Here is a 19,036-nt window from a genome sequence, read left to right as displayed (position 1 = left end):
TGGGGCTAGAAGGTCTACCACAAGGTGGCTCACTCAGACAGCTGGCAATTTGGTATTAACTATTACTGGCCTCAGCTCCTTCTACCTGGGTCTTTCCAATGTGTAGCTTTAGCGTCTTCCTGGCCTAATGGCTGGCTTCCCTCAGAGAAAGCAATCCAGACACCCAAAGGCCCAGGTGGAAATTGTAGAGTTTTTTATAATCTAGCCTTGACATTCGGAGTCACTCCCACTACATTCTATTGGTCAATAGTTCGGTGATTGCAGCATGGGAGGGGCCGAGCAAGGGCGTAAATAAATAGCAGGAGGCAGGGCTCATTGTGGACATCATGGAGGCCGGCTTCTATGGGAGCATTCATTTCTTAGTTTTAGAGGTATGTAATAATTTATGCCATTTTGATGTGTACTTTTAAAGTTACTTTTTCCTCACAACAGTTCCTTAGAAGTTAACCCACCTCTATTAGTTTTTTATACTTTTACAATTATTTCATTTTTATATAGTTGCAATAGTGTCATGGGTTGAATTATATTCTTATTTTTTCTCTTCAATATTATTTTTTAAAATCTAAGTGGCAAAATATTTCGCGGCAATAGCAACACGAAAAGTTAGGCAGAACCATCTACTAAAATCCAGTTCTGCGTCTGTAAGACAACAGTCTATATCTGTATTTCACCAGAGGTATTCTGTGTGCAATAAGTTTCCAGGTTAGATACAGTCATGACATTCTGGGTTTCACAAAAACATGCTTTCCTTTTTATTCTAGCTGTGTTCTTTCAGAACATTAGTCTTTAATATGTTACATTCACTGAGGATTTCTAAGGGGGAAAAGAATACACAGCATTTCCTTACATTATTGAATCATGGGACACTTTGCCCTTAGGACAGTTTGCATTTGTGTTTCATGAAATATATTTTAGAAAGTGCTAAATATCTTATCCCACCCACATGTTGTCTCTGTTTAGAATTACCAGTAATCTTAAGGTTTGAACCCTTCTGCCTACCTTCCTGCAATTCATTTCACCTTGCTACAGCCAGCATGTTCTTCTAAAATGCAAAGCTTATCTTATGACCCAGCTGTGTACAATCTTCAAATAATCTTCCAGTTTTTCTTAGGGTAAGAAACAATCCCCTTAATGAGACCCTGCATGGTCTTGCATCTTCACGTGTGCCCTCTTTCTCCTCTCTCTGCATTCAAACTGACCTTCTCTCAGTGTCATACCTCAGAGGTATTGTGGGTTTGGTTCCGGACCACCACAATAAAGCAAATCATAATCTTTTTGCTGGTGGAGGGTCTTGCCTTCAATTTGTAAAAAATTAATGCAACATCTGTGAAGTGCAATAAAGCAAAATGCAATAAAACAAGGTATGCCTGTACTTGCTATGCTCTTTCCACCACAGCTGTTTTTCATTTGCTCTATCTCCTGCCTAGAACGCTTTCACCTTCCCTCTGTATCTGATTAATTCCAACTGATACTTCAGAGATCAACTGTTACTTGAAATTTCCTTCACTAATATTGGTCAGTCAGAGCCCCCAATTATAAGCATGTTTTACCCTTCAAAATATTTAATAATATTTTCAATCTTGTATTCATTTATGTTGTTTTTTGATTACACAGTCTGTCACCTACAATAAATTATAAACTACATGAGGGCAAAGAATTCTTGCCCACCATTTTAGATGTATTCCATAAATATTTTGGAAGTAAATAAATTATTGAATGCCCTCAGGAATTCCTCTTTTCTCTGTTATATCACCATGCTCGTTCAGGACTTGATCATTTCATCTTAAATTTCTGTTGTCATCTCCTAGTAGATTTTCTTCACTCCAGCTTATCTACTTTCCAGATCTTATGGAACACCATAGCCAGACTCCTCTTCTGAAACTACTATATTCTGTAAGCTATTCTTTTACTAAAATTCTTTCTGTGATTCTTCTCCATTCAGAGCAGGATTTGCAAACCCAAATGCCTTCAAGTGAGGTAAAAGTGGGAAACATTTGCTTCTTTTAAGGCCTATAGACCACTGGTTTATGACCCTATTTATTTTATTTTACTAAAATTCTTTCTGTGATTCTTCTCCATTCAGAGCAGGATTTGCAAACCCAAATGCCTTCAGGTGGGGTAAAAGTGGGAAACATTTGCTTCTGTTAAGGCCTATAGACCACCGGTTTATGACCCTATTTTATAATGTATCTAAATATAATAAGATGTCTGTATTCCTTAGTTTTTCACTCAGGCCACTCTTAGATCTGAATTTAAGTGGAATTTCCAGTTCTGATTTGTTTTAACTGCTATCTCAAGCAGAGTTTTAGTCAAAAGTGGCCTCTCTGCTTACCCCTGAACAGGTGCTTACTTTCACCTTAACTTTCAGATATCTAAGTCCCTGGTCACCACATTTCCTTAACTTGGAATCCTCTTCTTCCAGATTTACACCTTTCAGATCCTTCAAAGGCAGAAACATTGATCCCTATCCCCTAGTTGCTGCTAATTAACATAAATATTAAGGTGAAATGTTGTATTTTATATATTTATAATTTATAACAAAATTATTGCTATTTGCATCTCTTATTATCCAAAATATTCTTTTAGTAAGTGCATAGTAAATATTTGTCAATTGCTTCCTTTAATAATCATCAGAAGCTGTTGTTACCAGGTGAAAGAGTAGAAAAAACTCCTTGGAGCTTTACTTGTTAGACTGAAGTCACTCTTGAGATTAAGAATTGATCATTTTTATTTGGGTGCTCTCTTTTTTAAATGAAGCCATCAAATCAATCTTCAGTTTCCCCATTATCAACACCAATATGGATTCATTTAATGAACTGTGGGTAGGAAGCTATAAAAATTACAAAATAAAATAGCTTTGGAAGAAACTACAGCAAAAGAAGCTGCTATCCTATCTCATGCAAAACAATGAAGGGATTGTATTATTTTTGTTGGTCCCAGGAAAGCAGATGTTTAAAATAAATTTGAGGTAGAACATTGTGAAGGATGATGGTCTAGAATATACAGGAAATATTAGAGCAAACCTATTTCCAAGGAAAGTGCCACAAAAATCCTGGAAATAATCCAGTAGTAAAACATTTTTGAGTTTGGTTGTCAGTTCCATCAGTGATTGAATGAGATCCGGAAAGGCAAATGTGATGGTGTGGAAGAAATGCAGCAATAGCAGGAAGTAATATAGAGTTAGTACTTTGATGTTACCGTTAGATCCTAGAATTATTAAGCTATAAAATTGCCATAAGAAAATGACTAATAAATGTTGCCTATTTTCATTTAATATATATCCTTGTACTATATTTAGAACAAATACAATCTTTTAATTTAGAGCAGAAATAAAGTAATTTTATGAATAGAGATACCAAGTTCTTGGAATTTATCTATGGCTGTGCATGTGGCATTGAGCCAGTCATTATGAATCTCTTCGTTTCACACTAGAAGAAAGCACATGAAAAAATTTCACCAGAGAAGGTTCTTAAAATTCTGAGGTTTTAAAATTGAAATTTTATATGTCACTTCTGTAAATGGTAACAGTGCGACAGTGTATATATTTATAAAGAACCTATTAAGTCTAGCATTCTGCTTGTATAGTTCATATGAGATCTGTATCTGTTAGTCAATTCAAATTATCATGTATAATTAATGTTATTGTTTTTGATATAGGTTCTATTTTATTGATTTTTGTACCCAAAAGGTAGTGTCTCTATTCTCTTGCATTGATGCAGAATAAATTATGATTAATTTCCTCTACCTTTCTCCCCATTGGCAGTATGAGAAAAACAAGAAGACCTGTGTGCTAGAACAGAACGAACTAGGAGAGCGTCTCAGGAGGGAGAACTGGCGATCACATCCTACAGGTCCTTGTGAGTAATTTTAAAGCCTTTGCTTTTATTTTGAGCGACATTGGAAACCATTTTGAGCGAGATTGGAAGATTTTGAAGAGAGGCTTCATCTGATTTACATTTTTAAAAGACTGCTTTGGCTGATATGTTGAAATTGTAATGTGGCAAGGGTGGAAAGAGGAAGGCCAGTTAGGAGGTGATCACAATAATGCAGAAGGGAGGGGATGGTGGTTCCAGCTGGGTATTAGCGATGACAATGGTGGGTATGGTCAGATCCTGGATATACTTTCAAGGCAATGCCAAGAGATTTCCTGGATTTTTCTCATCCCAGATGACTCTTCTACTGGAAGATTAAACTTGCCAAGTGTATCAGGGAGGAGAAATACTCACCCATGTTTCAAACTGCCCATTGGCCAAGAAGGATGAGGGTTGAGAAATGACAATTGGTGATGTGGATGTTATAGCAGACCTAAGTAAGAGCAGTTTTGGTAAAGTTGGACATAAAAGACATTGGAATGTGTTTGAGAATGGAAAGAGGGCAATTGGTCACAGGGTAGAACATGCTTTCAAGGAATTTTGTTCTGCGAAAGCAAAGCAATGTAGTGCTACTTGGCAGCAGATAGAGAAAGGAAATTATATATATATATTTTAATATGGCAGAAATAACTACATTTATATGCTAATAAGCTAGCAAAGCAAAAGTGTTGATGTAGGAGAGATGGAAGAAAATTGCCAGAATGAGGTCCTTAAATAAGAAGGAAGGGATGGAATCCAGTGTTCACGAGGGTGGCCTGGTTCTAGATGGATGTAGGTGAGGAGAGTTCAACTCTAGTAACAGGCAAAAAGTCAGAACATGCAGAGAGGGATCTGAAAGTTCCCTTCTTATTGCTTCAATTTTGTCAGTGAACTAGGATGCAAGGCCAGCAGCTGAAAGTGAGTTTGAGATGATTATTGGATCCATTAATGAATATAGTCTGGCAGGTGGTGATGTTGTAGAGCTCAGAAGGTTAGGTCAGGCTGAATCAGGTCTCCAGCCAATGCCTGGAGAGTAGCAGGAGGTGAGCAGAGAAAACGGAATCTAAATTTGAACTATGCAGGGCATCAAGGCCCCCGTGAACTAAACTGGAGCTCAGGATATGGAGTGATTACAGTGCGATCTGGAAAAACACTCTGAAAATGAAGGCAAACCATGAGGGAGCACTACATAAAGAGGGGAGACCCAGCTTTGTGTGTATGGGAGGCAGAGGATGCATCCCTTGGACAGCTGAACCCAGCAGAAACACTTGCTCCTGTCCTACTTCTGATATTCTGCTCAGGTGCTGGAGGCTGATCCAGCATGTGAAAGCCCTTTGTTGCCTGGAATTTGAGATTGTTGGGATAAACAGAAAATTGCAGAATTCAGCTTGTTTTTAGGCCATCTACATAATGCCAAATGGTGGAATTGTGTCAATTATGTTAATGTTGTGTCCACACAAGCTTGTAAATTTAAGCAAACAGCTGAATGTTGGACTTGTTCCAGCATGGTTTCGATATCTCAAAATAAGACAGTAATTTCTAAGTGCAGCATAGTAAAACATTGTGATATATGTTCTTTCAAATGTTTATGTATACGGTAACATGTTATTCTGTGAGGCATATACCTCTATATTAGCTGAGAAAGTTGGGTGATACAGAGCAAAATGTCCAAGTTCACAAAGTGGTGAGTGACAGATTCAGAACTCGATTCTGCTTTGGATTCAATGAAGACTTATTAAGTTGCTGTGTGCCAGATACCCTGTTGGGTGGTTGGTTTTGGCCTCCTGATTTCCAGCCCTATGCTCTTACTAAAAAAAGATCATCTTGAGAAAGCTTCTATCATCCAAAGAACTATTTTTGTTTTGTGCTAAGTAAAGTGAATAATGTTCACACCTTGTATTCATCAATATACTCCTATTATTTTTGCTGAGTGATTTCAACTTAAATGTGCAAACATCTTTACAAAGAGCAGATATAACTATTTTTTTCCTACAGAATCCTAGTACCCATGTTCCAATCCTTTTGTTTAAGGTATTATTTTCTGAAAGAGTCTTTTATAAAATGAGGACTGTTTTCAATTTGTTTGTCAATGAAGAAAAGTGTTGACGTTGGTAATAGAGCAATACCAATGAATTCATGTGCTGCCCTTTCTCCAATGAATACTGTTTTTTAACTTTAGACTAGTGTGCATAGCAGAAAAATGAGACAGTAAGAAAACTGTGCCAGTTTTGCACCTCATTCATCTTGTAGGCAGATGTTTATAGCTACTTTAAATGAGTATTCAGATAATATGCATTCTGTCATCACTATGCCAGAGCACGTAATCAGACTCAAGAAAGAGATCTGTGCTTAAAGAAATCTGTCAATAAGTTGACAAAGTTGATCTCTTTAAAGAGCTAATGGGCTTGACTCTTTTAAGTGCTTGCTTGGGAGAGCATTATGAAGACAAAACGTCTAACAATGCCAGTGGCCGTGCAGGCTAAAGCTTCAATTATTTACTGTACTAGTATTTTAAGATCAATATTCCTTTAATTTATACAGTTTGGAACCGGGATAGGACTTTACATCTCAGTATTTCACTCTAGCATCTGGGAAAGGTTGTTTTTTTAAGACGAATGTATGTGACTATTTGAAAATTCCATCATGATGCGAGAAACGTGGCATGGGTGATAATAAAGCATATGTATATGAAAAGTCTTTCTTTAGGAAACATTGGGCCAAAAATTGGTACACTTGTTATGTTCTAAATGTATTGATCAAGTTCTATGATTTTCCTTTGCCTAGACTTGTTGCTTTTAATGGTTTCTTAATACAGCAGTGCAAGTACCAGTAGACATAGTTTATACTTTAATAAAGAGCTTAGACATTAGAGAAAATCCCAAAGGAACGTTCAGAAACATGTATTTAAAAGAGAATTTTCAGTTCAAAAATCTAAAACTAGAATGGAGGTCCTTCCAGTTTCATTGTTAAAAAATAATTTTTATTGTTTTTAAAAAATAAAATACTTTCCCTGGGGCTGCCCCATTCTCCTACCTCATTCCTTTAAATGTTTTATATGGTTTTACATTAACTTTATTCATTTTTTAAATAAATAATACTTTCATGTGTTTCAAGAATAACATATATATGTGTGTTTGTGTGTGTGTGTGTGTGTGTGTGTGTGTGTGTGTGTGTATATATATATATATATATATATATATATGGAGAGAGGGAGAGAGGCAGAGAGGGACTGAGAAGCTTTGCTCCTGCCCATTTCCTTCGATCCCCAACAAAGGATAATTGTGGAAAAAAAAGTTTTTATTGATAATATTTGTTGAGCATCTCTAAGCTCTCTGGGGGGTGCAGGCTTCCTTCTCAAAGAATCCATTTCAAGTGAAGCTAAGTAAAGTGTGAGTGCCTTTCTAGTTGTTTCACTGAGTAATTGCTACAAATACAATGCAGGCAAAATCTATAGAAAATATCAGTATTTCTCTTCCCCCTTTTGTCTGTGTAAACACATACACATATCAGCTCCAACAGTGGAGAAGTCCACTTCTCTATGGATTTGTAAATACAACAAAATTTTCCTATATGTGACATGATTTGATAGTTCAAAGAAAGAAGACAAGTCAGACAAAATGTCCCTGGGGAACTGCTTTAAGAAAAATGACAAAGTTTAAAAAATGTATATCTACTTAAAAAATATTCAATGCAATATAGTATTTATATAAACAGAAGAATTATAAACTTGAGAGCTTTATTTCAGGTAACTCATGATGACTGAATTTGAAAAAACAATCGATTCATTGAATAGGTTAGTAGCACAGAAAACACGATCAGTGAATAAGAAGAGCAGTTCAAGAAACTATCAGAACATTGAGGGGAAAATAAGAAGAATAAGGTATAAATGACATGAAAGATAGAGTCAGAAAACTAAATATAGGTTTAATAAGCAATACATTAAAATACTTCCCAAATGTTCATGCATGTAATAGCCATACGGACTCATTTAAGATGCTGTGTTCTGCACGCCCTCCCTAGGGACGCTGGTTCCATATGTTGGGGATTGGACTTAGGTTTATCTGTTTTTTAAAATAAGAACATGTAGTAATTTTAATGGTGTGGATATTTTGGGAAACACTACCACAAATGAAGGAAAAAAACCCAAACAAACCAATAAGACATATATATATATAGATAGATAGATAGATAGATAGATAGATAGATAGATAGAGATATAGATATCTATATATATATCCATTAAAATATATATAATACCATATGTATATATATATATATACACACATATATATACACATATATATAAATAATATACATATATGGTATTATTTCTGGGATTTAAAAGAAAGACTTGTTTTCATAATAAGGGGTCCTTAAAGTATCAAGCAAAATAAATGAAGAGAGACATATTCCAGTAAATTGAATATCAAAACTAAAGGGGAAGTTCTTCAAATATCCAGTCAGATAAACATATAAACATATAAACATATAAATATATATATATATATATATATATATATATATATATATATGTTTGTATACATATATATGTATATGTATATATGTGTGTGTGTGTGTGTGTGTGTATATATATATATATATATATTTATATTTGCCTATCAAATTAACAAGTTTATCAAGTTTACAAAATTTGTTGACAGCAATGTTGGGAACTGGACAAACATACAATGCAGTTGGAATGCAAGATAGTACAACTTTTCTAGAAGGCATTTTTGTGAAAGTATATATGAAAACCATTAAATGCGGCATTCTCTTTAACTTAACATTTTCATTCTAGAAATGTATCCCCAGGAAAATAAAAGTGAAGATAGATATTGAATGATATACATATGTGTATTTATAATTCAAAAAGATGAAAATAGTCTAAACACCTAAAATAAAGGTTGGTTGCTAAGTTATTTTTCACTTTTATGAGTAAAGCCATTAACAATCATAATGTAGATACATATTTCTTGCTATGAAACCTGTAATACGTTACGAAGAAAAGCAAGTTGCAAAACAATATAATCACACTTTTAAAAAAAATTAACAATTACACACGTTCATACACATGTATATGTTTGTATAGATACAAGTCTCAGATAATATGCATCAAAATAGTAACTATAGTTATCCATGGACATTAGAATTCCAAGTGACATTTTTTATTGTGTATCTGGGTTTCCTAGTCAAAATAATGCAAGTTAAAGACAGTTTCCATAGACGTTTTATTCCTCTCCTGTGTTTTGTCTACATTCCCGGTTGTGTGTGAGCTTGTTGAATAAATAATCTGTAGAAATATGAAGGGTTACTGCCATATAACAATTAACACTATAGTTGAGCTACATTTTGGGTTAAATACGTTTTTGTGGGCTGGCACATCCACAATGTAAAAGCTGACAGGAGGAGGAAATGGACTTAGGGTTCCGAATAACATTCTTTGGAATAGAAAGTATTATAGGATAGGAACTTCTTGTTCTGTTCTAGTCACTCTGTCCCTTTGGCAATCAGTTGCTCTTTGGGGCCATTATGAGTCTGAATAAACAAGAGACAATCTGTGTTCATACTCTGAGTGGCAAGTTTAATTTAGACAATCTGCAAATTTGAGAAAAAGATTCCGTGAACTCCCTCTGAGCTCTTTTATTCCCTGAAGTCGACTAAAGCTCTTCCAGTCTTTCCACAGCCGTGGTTAGGCTCAAACCTGTGTACACAGAGCTCCCTTGGCATAATTCAGCACTGGCGTCCAGTGGAACTCAGTCAATTGTAAGCCCTCGAGAGCTCCTTTTAGAATCTCATCTTTGGTTTCCTGGGTGATGTAGACATCTGCACTCATATGAGAACAATATACAACTTTGTTACCAGAAGTGTAAGCTACTTGAGTTCTGTACAGGAAGGAAGAAGATCAGAACCTGCATAGCATTTAGATTAAGCTTCTTGGGAAAAAATGTAGGGAATTAAACTAGGGATATACTATAGTACACCGAAAAATTAATTATCCATAAGGACAGTGTAATCAAGTTCCAATGAAGGATTAAACCTTTATTTACTCCCCAGTTTGAAAAGAAATCTCTAGTGGAAAGCCACAGGTCCCTTTGAGCTATTGGGTTAAATTTTTTTGTTTTTAATTATTATTATAGGTATTCCTTGCTTCGTACAGTAGTGCAGGAACATTAAATGGCTAGGAAGCTGAAATCATGCATAGTGATCTTAATAAATGGGAAAATAGCATGATTATTCTCTGACCATTAGATATTGTTGTCCAAACATTAACAACGCTCTTACTTTTGGTTTGAAGTATAGAGGGAAATGTTTTTAAATACCAAAGCTAATAGTTAACACACTGGTACTTAAAATATTAGAAACATTTAAAAATTAAAGTGTTTCATTTATTTATATTTAAAAACTTATCAAAGGTAGTTTGAATGGTGATTGCCTTATTGTGGTCACATAATTTATGATATGAACTAAGCATCTTCCCATGGTTTGGCCAATTGTCATACTGCTAAGCTTGCATTTTATCCTTTTCCCTTTCAATGTTGTGAAGTTTTTGCTAGAATCGCTTTCTCTGGGACATTGTCATCCATTTCCTCACAACAGCTTTCTTCATATATGTTAATGGCTTCACCTTCACTGTTTTCTGGCAGCATATCTAGAGCCTCCCCAATGGTGGTAGTGCCAACTTTTTCACAGTCAGTTATACCTCCATTTGAGGTCCATTCAAATATCTCTCCCTGTATTATCACTTTGGGTCTCTTTTCTTTTTTGGTCTCTTTACTTTCCTCTCTGTTGGCCGATTTCCTCATCAACTATCCATTTTTGTAATAAGTCATGGATTTATTTTGTAATAAGTCACATGGATTTATAACCGAGAGACCAGGAGGCAACATAAGAAGTACATGCTTTCTTCTGTGTGAACTAAATGGAGCTACGCAGTGACCAATCACTGACAGCCTTTGAAAGAAGTGGTGTGATTGGTCACTGATCATGAAACACATTTGTTATTTGGTGATGGTGTGGACTGAGTTGCTAGCCGCAAGTTTGTACTTGATGCAGTTCTTCGCAGTCATTATAATGTGGTAACTGAAATTTGAACTGGGTTTTGTTGGGGGACTGCTGCTGTTCAACAAAGCTGTGGTAACGAGTTCTTGCAATCTAAGATTGGCTGGTACTGGATCAGAATTAAGTCCTCAAAACTTAAGAGGAGACAAAGTTCTGTGGGGAAAATCATAGCTACTTCTGGTTGCCTAACTCTTCTGAATTATTTTATTTGTAGCTGTGAGTTAAATAACAAATCATTTTGATGGCAGCATGATCAAAAAGACTCAGTGGCATGAGTGGAGCTGACGTACACGTGGAGTCTAGCTGATGTGGTCCAAAACTATCACTCAGAGTGGCTCTATGGGCAGATTTGTAGGGATAGAGGAGTCATTTGTCTCTGAGCAATGAGAAGGAAATAAGGAAAGCTGGCAAAAATGGCGGAGCATTTCTGAACATTATAAGAAAAACAGAGATATTCTGATTTCAGCAAGGCAAGAATTTTCCACAGGGGGCCCTCATTATTTAAGTAAACTAATGGCATTAAAATTTTCTTCCATAGCTTATCTTTCCTCTGTGGCACAGTAAATTCTTTATTAGGGTCTAAATATCATGCAAAAATTTGTAAAACTTAAATGGATAACATAATATCGGAATGACTAAAGTAAAAATTAAAAGAAGAAAAGTTTCTAATAAATCAAACAAAGATTTTGGAGTGAGCATAAAGACTTTTTAAAAGTAAGTGAGTTGCACTCATTAAATCAACAAGCAAAAACATTTAAAAAAATTATTTTAGAGTATGAAAGAATTTGTCAAAATAGCTTTTAGGAAAATAACAAGAATGCTCAAGAATATTAAAATAGAGTCAAGAGATCAGATCCATGTTTTAACACATTTTGCAAATCTATTTTGCAAATTCAAATGGCAAGAATTGTATGCAGCATAGAATTGCTATTTGCAGCTTTGTGAAAGATAGATAAGCATGTGAACTTAATATTAGGAAGAGATGATTATAGAGAATTATGTACATGTAGGAGCAGTAACTAAAGTGGTCATGAGAACAGGTAAGAATAAATTCGATTTCGTTTTCAGTTTTTATTCTTTCCCAATGGTGTTACATTGGTAAATAAACAGAATGTGGCTGTGCACCTGAGGTTCACTAGAATAATTGATAGAGTTTCTTGTGAATGGGATTTATTTCCCACATTGGGATTAGCAGGCTTGAAGGAGAGCAGTTGGGAATATTGCAATCTGGCTGGCAAACCAAATCCTGATGATAAATGTTGACTAGGTCCAGTTGGAGGGAGGAAAGAGCTGGTGAAGTGCCTCCATAGTCGTTATTAGATATCATAATTAGCATTTTTATTAGGGAATCTGAATAAGGAGTAAACATCAAATTAATGGAACAGCTGAAAAATGAACTTGGAGCCTTAGTTTATAGCCATGGGGAATGTAATAAAATATAGGTAGGTAGAAACTGAAAAACTGTAGTGAGGAAAAAAGGAAAGAAAGGAAAAACAAAAAAGAAATCTAGTTCAGCAAGATGATGAATCATTTTCACAAGGACTTTAATCTGAAGCTCAATTATAAAGTGCTTTGAAATTGTATAATAATGATTAAAGATGCCTGCATAGACAATAAACTTGGGCATTATAAGTTGTGAATCAGGGTTTTGTCATCCCCAATAAATTACTCTGCCTGCCTATATCCATGTGTCATCTGTAGCAAGAAAATGCTGGAATGAAATGCCTGGATTAGAGCCTTTGTGGCAAGACTATCATACATAATGCCACACACACACACACACACACACACACACTCTCTCTCTCTCTCTCTCTCTCTCTCTAATGGGCTTTCACAACAAAACCCGTTAAGTATTTCCATTGGTTGTGAAGTAATATTGGACTCCCTTTTTCTAATCACATCTGTAGTATATACCTGTAGATTCATCCTAAATGCAAATAGGCAATATGATGTCATGAGTGTTCTCTTAGGTTAAACCCTGAAAGGATTGTGTTTAATTAGGAGGAGCAACAGTGCTGCATAACGAAAATAAGAAAATTCCCAAGGAATAATAGTTCCTTCTTTCCTTCCTCCTTTTAAAAATGACCCCCTGGTTTGTTTGCTTGTTTCCTAGTTTGTTTTTCCTCATATATTTGGATATCCAAAGAACATATAGGAAGGATGCTGGTCATTTTTAATCTCTAGACTCTCTTTTACATTAAATTGTTTAATTTTCTGATTAATTGAGAGCCTGTCAGTGATAAATGGATTTTAGTGCCTATTTTAGGACCATAGATTGGTCTTTCAATAAGAGGAATTTCCTAGACTTTTGGTAGTGAAGCAAGAACTAGTTGGTTATTTAACACCAAATACAAAATCCAAAAAAATTTTGTGGACTTTAACATTTGTACAATTAATTGCTCCTACATTTATTTGGAAAATGAGACAGACAGCTTTTTAAATTGAACAACAAAGCAAATGTAACCAATGAAAACCAAATTGGAACTCACAAATTCACTGGAGAAGGCTTCCCTAGGTTACTACTCCCTAGGAAAAATAGAGCAGCATTATTAGCAAACTGAATAGAAATTAAAAGTAAATTTTTTTCTGGTCTTCTGTGGAAAAAATATTTCTTCAATTTTACTTTTTTTTTTAACCTTTGTACTCTTAAGTCAGTCAAATCAGAGTTACAAGAGCAATTATGTTTTCTTTGCTCTAACAGCCAAAGTATTCAAATGCACTCAAATCTATTCTGTTCTAAGACTTGTTCTGTTTTTTAACCTCAGAATATAAATCTCCTAAGCAACCTCACAAATTTTCTGTTGTTCCATTATTGCTTCTAAACAACGGGTGCCCTCTTTTTTCTTGAATAAAACTTAGCATTTTGTGAGTGAAATGGTTTGAAAAGCAAACTCTCTAAAATCTTTTTCTTTATACCTCTACTGGAATTAAAATAAACAAAAATGAAAGCAAAAAAATAAAACAAAATCCAAAAATAACCAATCAAAAGAGCCAACACCACTAGCAAAAACAGTAACAAAACATCACAAAATTTAAAGGTCACATTCAAATGAAGGGAACAAATTTAATGGAAATCACAAAAATAAATGTAAAGTCCTTTATCACTTCTTAATAGTGCTGCTTTGTATAATTACAACTAGGAGTTATTCTGCTAGTTAAGCAATATACATATGTAGAAATAGAATACTTCATTTATTTCTTATAACTTCAAAAAAGGATAGTATCATTGTTCTTTGCAGACAAGGGAAAGGAGGCACAGAGAAGTTCAGCATTTTCCTAGAGACACACAACTGGAGAAGAGATTTTAAAGAACGCACAGTCAACCAGCAGTGCCCCACTCAAGTAGCTCCTTTTACTTCTCAGTTTTGTAACTCAAGAACTTAAACATACTCATTTTTAAAATGAGGTTCAGTGATCCAAAAGGCCCCATGGCAATTCAGAGTAGGACCCTTCACTGCTGGGTGAAGCAAAGAGTTCATCTATTTTCAACTATCTAGTTGCAATTTTATCTCCTAAAGCACTAGATAAGTACTTATATTGCATTGCTTAGAATCTGCTTTGGTGTAGATTTATGTTAAAATATAATGGATGGAAAGTTTTCCTGCGTTCTTTCTGCTGGAGGAAAAAGGTTGATAACGGAGCTTATCTACATCTGCAAAAATCTCTGTTACTCTCTCTTATATTACTTTACATGTAAAGTAACATAATCATGGGTATGATGTCCCATAATATTGACAGTCCTGCCCATTCTCAAGGGAAGGGAATTATATGGAGTATGTACACCAACAGGCAGGACATCTTACCAGCCATCTTAGAATTCTGCCTATTACAAAACAGGAGAAGCTTCTGGGAAATTTTTGTTGCCTCACATACGAGGTCTGACAGTTACGCTCGCGAACTTGTAGCAATGATGTTGCTAACCTTTTTTGATATCACAGGGATTATTCATTATGAATTTGTACCAACTGGACAAACACTTAACCAAGTTTGCTATTTGGAAATGATGAAAAGGCTGCATGCATGACAAAGTTAGACGACCTGAACATTTCACCAACAATTCATGGCTCTTGCATCACGACAATGTACCAGCTCACATGGCACTGTCTGTGAAGGTGTTTTGAGCCAGTAAGCAACAACTGTATTGGAACACCCTCCCTATTCACCTGATCTAGCCCTCAATGACTTTTCTCTTTACTCGAAGATAAAGGAAATATTGGAAGGAAGACATTTTGATGACATTCAGGACATCAAGGGTAATACGATAACAGCTCTGATGGCCATTCCAGAAAAAGAGTTCCAAAATTGCTTTGAAGGGTGGACTAGGAGCTGGCATCAGTGCATAGCTTCCCAAGGGGAGTACTTTGAAGGTGACTATAGTGATATTCAGCAATGAGGTATGTAGCACTTTTTCTAGGATGAGTTCACGAACTTAATTGTTCAATCTCATAGAAGAAGAGCAAAAACCCTGATTGCTACATTTGTACACCGAACTTGAACCAAACCCTGGGATCTTAGAAAATAGTTTTGCTTAAGAAATCCTCTCTTATATTTGCAAAAGAGCTTTTTACAAAACCAAAACCAAAAAAAAACACACAAAAAAAACCCCTTTCCTATATGACCTAGGTAAGGCTTGGGGATACCTCCTTAGTTTACTCCAAATTCCTACTCATTGCCTCATAAGTAATTAGCTAAATTGGCTTGTCCCCGTTAATCAATTGGAGCAAAATGCCCATTAATCTGACTTGATCAAACTTTAGTTAATCTTCTCTCCTTCCTCCAGGCTCCTTAATTTTGGCCACTTTCAGCTTCAGTCAGCAGGCACCCCCTCCTTAATAGCCCCTCCTGAGAATAGGCTGACCACAGGGTAAAACATTCTCTGATCTACTGTCCTCTTATTGCTGTTACTGTATAGACTCAAAGGGTCTGCTTACCTGTATGCACTGAATCCAAAATAAGATATGAGCAGGGTTTGCAGCAAAGAAAGTAAGGGTTCATTTAAGGAGCTGGCACCAAACCCAGAGACACAGGTGAGCTATTGCTCTCAAAAGCCTAGTACCCTGATGACCTCTAGTGACTAGGTTACATAGGGGAAAAAATCATTAATCATGGTTATTATGGGAATTGGGGTGGTGGGCTCTACTGGGAATTGGTCAGAGCCAAGGTAGGGAGCAATTGATCATGGCTTTAGTTACTGGTGTCAGTCATGGCATTATTCTGTCTGGTTGCTAGGGGATGCGGTCCCTGGGGCTGCAGCTGAAACATAACTGAGGACAAGGTGTTGTCTTTGACTGAAACCTTATTCTTGTTTGACGTTTGGTTAGTGTATCTTGCTCATGGGTAATAGACCTGAAGCTTTATTCTCAAGTGAGTTTGGTGCTGACCAGAACCTAAAGTCCTAAGGGCTTAATGATTGAAAGGAGTGGACATACACTACTATATGTACAGGTAGGAGGATCTGGGAAAAGAATGCAGGTGAGTTATAGTTCTATCAGGCTAAACAAAGCGAGCTTGGGTTAATGCAGAATGCATGCTAAAGAAGTGAATTTCTTGTGTGGTTTACACTGCCACCTCCACTGCTTCTTTACCTTGGTCCCACTTCCCTACATCAAGCTCCCTCTAGCCTTCTTTATTCATCCTATAAAAGAAATTCCCCTTTCTGCTTAACTTTGAGAGGCTTGCAGATCCTACAGTTAGCACCCCCCTCACACGCATTGCCATAGTCCCCTTCCCTCCTCTTGCAATAACCCTTTCAAACAAAGCCTCTCCTTCCCTAAGTCCCATTTTTTTAATACATCTATGCCCTTGAAGGCAATATTCTACTGAACTAATGTGAGTAATTTTTTAAAGCATTGCTCCGAAAGCAGGACAATTATTTCTACATCTCAGGCTGCGGTGCATTGAGACAGTGACCCAAGTGAGTCATGCAGAAATCTCCACACAGCCATAGCTCCTTTCCTTGGAACAGCTAATTAAAATTACCCCTCTCAGACTCCAATGAATTTAATCTAGTTAGCTTAAATTGACACTGACCTAAAATTAAGGGAAGAAATAATTTTAAGGAAGAAAACTGCAAGGAAAGGTGACAAGAGTCTTAAATTTACGAGATTGCCATAGATGTCAGCCATGTGGCGAAATTATTTTTTCTAGAGGCTAAGTCAAGATAGAAGATATCTTAATCCTTTAATTTGGTTGTGCCCTGGGGTCCATATGAAATAAAGCAAAACTCACCAAACCCGTGGTCTTCAGATGAGGTCTTACAGCCTTCTCTAGGAAATATTAGTCACACTACGTTTTCGTTTGGGACTTCATAGATTTCTGATAAGCACAATTTGAAATTGTAACTGACTTTTAATATTTTTTTCTTCATTCACCAAAGCATTTTCTCTTTTCCCTGTGGCAATTTGTCATTATTACTTTATTTAATGATCAATTCTATTATGAGACACAATAGAAAATGTTACTCTAAAATTATAAGAGGACTGCCTTATTCTTTGATGTTAGGTAGGTAGGTTCAGTATTTCAAGACATAAATTAATAAAACTCTTTGGATTATTGAGAAAATTTGGAACTTTTCAAAGTCGAAGCATTTTGTTCAAATTTTGAAAGCTCCATGTCTGCTCAGGAGTATCCACTTACCAGATTTAGAAATTTAAAAAGCAAAACAGGATTCAAAGCTTAGAATGTATGGAGTAGAGTAAGTTTTAAAATCTCTATTGGGCTGAATTTTCAGTAATAAACCGGATGTTTAGATTTGAATAATATCAATTACTGTGCAACATCTATATTCTGGTTTAGAGGTGGAAAAGAAAGTCAACAAATCAAATTAATCTGTGATTTAAGAATATTTCTGAATATTTCTCTAGCCATTAGCAAGGCAGAAAATCTGCTTGACTTAACATGTCTCCCAATGTGTATTAACGTAAGTGTAGTGGTAATTTGATAAAGGATATAGGAAGTCTAACTTAATGGTAATTAAATGGATCCATGTCAAATCATGTTATAATATTCACCTATTTCTTCTTTCCTAGCTTAGAGTTCATGTTTGAGGACACTGAACAACACTTAATTATATAAACTTATATGATAGATTAATATGAAATTATTTGGAATTTGGGTATTTATATATTTGAACATTTATACAATTCTCTCAATATCATTAAATCTGTAAGATCAGATTAAAATCTCATAGATTAAAACATGGAAATTATAGCATAAGATTTTTGGCACACTGGGACCAAAAAGGAATAGCAGATTTGTTCCTAAAATGTAATGCTTCAGGTACAGTTTCAGAAGAAACAATAAAATGACTCAATCTTGTCTAAATATTTACAATATTAGAATATCAATATTTTAATTTTAAACCTATGGATAAATTGCCATAATCTAGAACAGTGTTGTGATAATGTCTGTATCATCATCACTTAGAGTCAGGACACAACCAGTTCTACCACCAATTTATATGGCCTGATCTTAGCTGGACCCATGATGCATTCAGTAATCCTTTCCTCACCTTTGAACAATTATTGGACACATTGTTCATTTGTATCTTGGTACTTTTCTGTTCTTTCCATCCCAATCCTGTTCTTATCCAGAAATGCTTCCAGCCAGGCTTCGCTTATTACTACCTGGTCGGTTTATCACAGCTAGGTCATGTTGTTCTCTTATTGGATATAAACCATCTCAGAGAACATCAGCATCAGACAAAGTCACTCTAAGACCATGATCAGTGGGACAAAAACAAGGTCACTGAACAACCTACAACGTATTAGGTTGGTGCAAAAGTAATTGTGGTTTTTGCAATTATTTTTAACCTTTTAAACCACAATTACTTTTGCACCAACCTAATACCAAAATCCCCCTCTCTCGACTAATGAGTGACTTCTATGTTTTTACCAACGACATCTTTATTCTCACTCTAGTCTGTTGTTCATATAAATCAGATTTACTGAGATACCCAATCACAGAGGTATGTGTGAATGACCTGGATCCTGTCAGGTACCCATTTCCCTGCCAGCAATGTCATATTTCCTTTTAATGCGGAGAAAACTCCTTGGTAGAGAGAAAGAAAAATGAAGCCAATAAGCAGAAAAACAGGGTTGGAAATGGAGTCAGTGTCCTGAGGTCTC

At 35.6% G+C, this 19,036-nt stretch overlaps 1 long non-coding RNA gene across 1 annotated transcript in view; it reads left to right on the top strand.

Moving 5' to 3' along the window:
• The first annotated feature begins 285 nt into the window (after window positions 1–285).
• The window catches only part of LOC109456837 (uncharacterized), an 86,831-nt gene continuing 68,080 nt past the window's right edge, over window positions 286–19,036 (top strand). Inside the window, exons 1-2 of the long non-coding RNA XR_002138927.2 lie at window positions 286–371; window positions 3,764–3,857. This is a non-coding gene — a long non-coding RNA (uncharacterized LOC109456837). The remainder of the gene's footprint in view (window positions 372–3,763; window positions 3,858–19,036) is intronic.

The sequence above is a fragment of the Rhinolophus sinicus genome, linkage group LG05 (assembly GCF_036562045.2).
Source record: "Rhinolophus sinicus isolate RSC01 linkage group LG05, ASM3656204v1, whole genome shotgun sequence".
NCBI classification, from domain to species: Eukaryota; Metazoa; Chordata; class Mammalia; order Chiroptera; family Rhinolophidae; genus Rhinolophus; species Rhinolophus sinicus.
This window is presented reverse-complemented; position numbering and strand designations above follow the sequence as displayed.